We start from the raw sequence: 6,000 nt of genomic DNA, 5'->3' as shown, positions 1-6,000 counted from the left end.
CATGAGTTTTTTATAAGTCTGGGGAGATGTTTTCTCATGCAGGTTAGCAAAATGTGCCTACAAAAGTAACTGCCACAAAAATTAGGTAGGTCCCTGTTGGGTCTCCTTTGCTCATTGACCAGAGTAACTTGTGGTACCCTCATAAAATACAGTCCCACTTAAGTCAGTATATGGTATTGTTACTGCCATGTTGGAGTACTATACTATACAGTGACTCCCAAAACAGTAATTTCATTAGTTCTACTCTCTTGGTGCTTTCTCTAATCTCCGCTTCCAGAATTTATTATTGAGAGATCAAGCAGGAACATTAAAATCAAGGGGTTGATTCAAGAGCTCATCCAAAACACAGGTCTCTATGTTAAAACTTATGCTGATTTATAGTTTGAGGTACCGGAACGGGCTGTCCAGGGAGGTGGTGGAGTCACCATCCCTGGAGGTGTTCAAGAAGAGGGTAGATGTCTCACTGGGTGACAAGGTCTTTCCATCCTTAATGATTCTATGATAGGGAAAATCTTAGAAGAAAATGGTTATGTCATACACCAACTTCACAAGTGGTTTCATGCTTTTCTCTTTTCCCTCTAACTACTTTTGATCTCAGAAGCCGGAGACATTGGAAACATTTTATTAAATCAATAGGTTGGTAGTTTCCTCTGGAGTCAGGGAAAGACATGAGGTTGGCATGTAGCCATTTTAGGTTGTGGAAAAGATATACGGAATTGCAATCTCGGAGTAATGGTGCTCTCTGTACATATACTTTAACATACTGCCACTTAGTGATAGGAATGCAGTATGGCAAGAAAAGCAGCTCCGCTTCCATGAAGTAGATGTTTGTTATAAATTAACTGATTCATTTTTTCACTCCATTAGGTGTGTTGGTGCACAGGGAGGGAGTTTGGCTTCATTTGAGGTTTGAGGTTTTTTTGTGTTTGTTTTTTTACAGAAATAGTCTAGTGATATTTTTTTTTTCTTTCCATTCATCAGAATTTATGAGGCTGGTTCTAGCTGAAGTCAACATATCTCTTGTAATCTCTTGTATTGAACTCTTTTAATTCTGTATTTAGGCATTCTTTTCATTATTTCGGATATCTTTATTTTGCTTAGCCTTCAGCCTGATCCCTTTAGGCCTTTTTTTTTTTTTTTTTTTTATTTATTTGAAGTTGGTTGTGGGCCATATGTGTGGAGAGAGGTTGCCTGAATCCAATGAAAACTTGCCTCAGAAACGGGGCAGAAAAAGGGAGTTCTTAAATTTTGTCTTGATCCTATTTTGACTTCAAAGGTATGTTCCACTGATTTAATTCTGTGTGAATTTTCCAAGATTGTAAAAATCCCTTCTAGGAGATATAGAAACTGATTTCCTGCTTGACGTTATTATCCCGAGAAAGAGATTAAATAACTCATCTTGGTTAGGTCACAAAAAAAAATGTAATATTCTCTGACTTTATTTTCATTAAGAAAATTCAGAAATCGTATTGTCTTTCTGATCTTTCAATCCGTTGCCATATTATGAAGAGTTACTGGGTACCTTACAGTCTCTCTTACAGGGATTTAACAAGCTTCACATTAAATTTGTTTTCCAGGGAAGCTGCATACATCATGTTGGAAAGCTTACTCTTTTTTTGCTGATGTAATCTGTAGAATAAACTATTGCCATCTCTTGCGTACATGTATTATGAGCTACGCTTATTTTCATGACAAGGCTGAAACTTAGATCTGTTTTGTCTCCAGAAGTCACTCTGCTACACTTCTAGAAGACAGTCTTATCTTGTTTGGTACTTGCTTCAGCCCGTCAATTTCCAAATCCAATCTTATTGTGTACTGTATTATGATATGAAAGTGAAGCTGAAGGCTCCCTTCCTTATCATTCACACAGAAGAATGGGAAGAGATAATGTTGCTATTCTGTTTTACATTTCTGTTAGCTCACTGATAAGCATCACATCTGGGGGCAAGTTGTTCTATTACTTTAGTTTTAGAAATGATAGCGGTCAAAAAGATCTCGTCTAATGATTGCTTTTTACTTTCCCATAATTTACTGTAATAATTGCAAAAGTAAGTTGTAGAATAATTTTAACCCATATTTTATGGGTCACGAATGGGCTCTAAAAACACCACAGTCTTGAAATTTCATCTAGAGGTAATTATTTCATAATGCTAATAGTAAATTATTTGGTGCTCACATACTTCCTAATATTTGCTACATACTTCATTTTAAAGAGAAAGTGCATCTGAGACTATTTGCTAGCACTTTTAAGAATTGTACACATAATGAGCAGAACACTGTTCCAGCATTGAATGCTTGAGGTAGTTCTACCATTACACATGGTGGACTGGCATCAGATGTACCAACGTCACTTCAGATCAAATGTCCTGGAGTTAATGACCTGTGTGGAGTTGCTTCCTCATCCCTAGCAGATCTTGGTAGAATTGCTCAGTGTTCACTTGGGTGTAAGAGAGGCCACAAACTGTTTTGGGTTTTTTTGTGTGTGCCTTCAGCTGTATTGGAGTAGATAGGTTAGCAATTACAAAGTTCATCTCTTTCAAGAATGCTTTATCTTTTCTCTGAGAAAGAAACCCCTCACAACACTGCATGCGCTGTGTCCAGATATTTCCACTAGATCTCCCTAAGTGTTGTAGGTGCAAAATGGAATCAAGTTTTACACTTTAGGGCAGTTGGTAGCATTCATCTCACAGAACTTCAGGTATCAGTAATGAAGAGAAGAGTCAATCACCCTGCAATTTATCAACTCATTTTGTAGAAAACTTAATTGACATGGTGATGACTGGCATTAAAACAGGAATAGCCAATCACAACATCATGTATAACTACATGCAGAGTAGGTTGTGTACTATATTTCTGATTAAATCCACTTTCTATTTGCTTGTCCACTGCAGAGATGTCAAAAATGCCTTTTCTGTTCTAAATTATAATCAATTTGGGCAACTCAGAACATTTCCACAGTACGACAGACTCAGCTACAGCTTGAGAAAGAGAAATCCTAACTGGCAAAATTGGTGGTAAATTAAGTTAATCCTGAACACATTTTTTACCTCCAGTGAAGCACGATTGGAAAGAAAAAGATGTTGACAGCAGTTTCACTACTACACTGTGCTAAAAGTTCTGCATAATATTGGTTCTGCCACTGACAAAATAGCTTAAAAGTAATCAACACAAGAGCTGGTGTGCTCTTGACTGAAGCTTTCAATACTTCTGTGAGTGAAGGTGTTCTGCAACCAACGACTTAGCTTTTTTAATAATAGCATCCAAGATATTTGTAGACAAATGTTTTCTTGTTAAATCTAGCTAGAAATCTGTCACATGTCTTTGCATAAGGATCCAGAACTCTTTCAAATGATAAAAAAATCTTCTAAAAATCCTATTGTGTTGTATAAAGCACAAAAAGATGGAAAATATCACTTTCAATTCTGACTACCAGTAAAAGTGGCCGCGTCACGCTAATAAAATTAGTCCTCAAAACTGGGGCTGAAGGAGTTCTTTCCTACAGAAATCAGCACAAGTAGTTGCCTGTTTAATGTGTAGGAAGAGCACTGCACTTGGCTTTATCAGAGACATGAAGGAAAAAAAAAAAAGACCCAGATCCAAGGGTAATTGGTATCATTATCACTTTTTTTTTTTTTTTTTTTTTTTCTCGATTTGTACTCCCCCTTTTTCACAACATTACTCAAGCAGATGCCCCCTAATAAAACTGCTGCTGGAGAGCCCGTCAGATGGAGGGGGCTCATCAAAGCTGTGCCTGGAAGCTCACAAGGCATGCTGGCACGCTATCTATGTTAGCTAATGCCATCAGCAACTCTTTCATGAGTACTTAAATCATCCCAAATTTTTTAAAAGACTTGTCATTGTTTCTCAAGTAGATAAAAGCTTCATTGCATTTCAGGCTATCGGTGCTGCCTTCTTCATGAGTTAGACGATGTTAAACACCACTAAAAATTGATAAAGAATCAAATCACTGCCTAATTTACAAACTAGCAGTCAACTGACACTGCATTAAAAGGCTGATCAGCCTTCAAAATTATTGCAGCATGTTTATTTTTTAGATCATTTTTAGTCTTTGAAATGTCAAGTGCAGTGATCTATCTGAGCTGCAAATGTGGATGAACATATACAAGAATGTCATCCGCTTGGGGAAGAGTTGAAAGCAACCGCTCATGGATTCATTACAGGACTTATACCTGCTCTGCATAAAATTCATAAAGAACAATGTAACTAGTCAGCATCAGTGCTGTTACTTAACTGGTTTAACTTTTGAGAAGGATATCTACCTTGTAGCTAACGTGCTATTCAAGCATGCAGGAAAGCCAGGGAGGGCCTTTGTATCTGCCCGTTCCTGCCCCTTCCGCTACTGAAATTCATCAATCTGCTGCTACAGAGCCTGCTCACACATTGCTGATGCAAAACCAAAGCTACACATGGTGATATGCTTTTAAAACAAGCATCTCAAGCAAGCACCATGAAGCCACATTCAGGCTTCATAAAAGAGTTGAGTTTCTGCAGACACAGGTATCTGTAAATCAAGTACACATACCCACCAAATCTGTGAACAGAGGTGTCTGGGAATGTGATGAATGCTGGGAACGTGCAGCTCAGTAGAAACAATTATTGTGAATTGTAATGATGTTACATGAGACTTTCCATTGATTTGTGAGGAATTTCTTGAAAGGCTCTGCTCATTACTGGCTCTACTGCAGAAACTCATGCTGTAAAGGATGAAGGTGCCTAAAACTGGGAAGAAATGGAACCAGATTCATACACAAGTATAAGAGTGGAAGAGTGTAGTACTTAAATGCCCTTCCAGAGCTGAAACTTTGAGTATGGACAATCTCTGCAGAAGGTTGTCAAAGTGCTGACAAAGGGTACCAAAGAAAACAAAAATAAGATAATATAAAACAAGATTATTTATGAATTATTTTCTGTCTGTTTTTCTAATGGTTTTCTGTTAACTTGGGCAGAAACAGTTACAAACTCATACTTGACATAGCCTGATACGTGATACATGTGTATATATGGCTGCACCCAAATTGCAAGTCTAAGTTGAAATTTTTTTCTAGAGTTCAATGTCTTGGTAAATATATAATTTAAAAATAAAACATTGGTGATACTATTAATGCTCAACGGAAAGCTTATATTAAGTTCTATATTTGAGTATCTGTTAAAATCCAGGTGAAATTAACAGGTGTCAAAATCCACGCACAACACTAAAGACGTGCCTTTGCTGAACATTATAAACAATATATGTCCTTCTGACTTTGGGTATTCGTGTGAACTTCAGTTATTTTTTCAGGTCTTGTAATTACAGTACATAACTACAGACTTAATGGATGTGTAATCTTGACCTCAGTGTGCTATCATCAGTAAGAGTTTATCAGAAGCAGCAGAATTAAGCATTTTTGGAGGCATCTCCAAGTGGAACACTGTAATTAGTAGCCATTTTATCAAGTGCCTAGAATACACGTGTTATATGCACTAGGTTTAAATGAAACAAAACAAAGAAACAAATAAAATCATCCTAAAATGTAAGGTTTAAAATGATAAACTATTCTATACTTAAGTTTGAGCTGTTGTCTTTGCTGTGTTTATGATCTAGTGTTTGTACAGTTTCACAGGAGTAAATATTAACAACATATTATTCTGGCAACTGACAACAGTTTCTCCATCACGGTTCAGACTGTCTACTTGAATTTCAGTAAGGCCTTTCACATCCCTGCATAAGATCCTCATTGACAAGCTGCTAACTTATGGAATGGATGAGCAGACAGTGAGGTAGATTGAGAACTGATGGAAAGGTCACTCCAAGCAGTTGGTGATCAGTACTGCAAAATCTACTTGGAGTCCAGTAACTACCCCAGGGGTCAATACTGGGTCCAATTCTACTTAACATCATCATTAATGATCTAGATGATGGGGCAGAATGTACCCCAGCAAGTTTCCACACGGCACAAAACTGGGAAGTTTGGTTGATGTGCCAGAGGGTCATGCTTTCAC

The sequence above is a fragment of the Coturnix japonica genome, chromosome 1 (assembly GCF_054131305.1).
Source record: "Coturnix japonica strain WE chromosome 1, WE-NBRP24, whole genome shotgun sequence".
Classification (NCBI taxonomy): domain Eukaryota; kingdom Metazoa; phylum Chordata; class Aves; order Galliformes; family Phasianidae; genus Coturnix; species Coturnix japonica.
Note: the sequence above shows the minus strand (reverse complement) of the source record.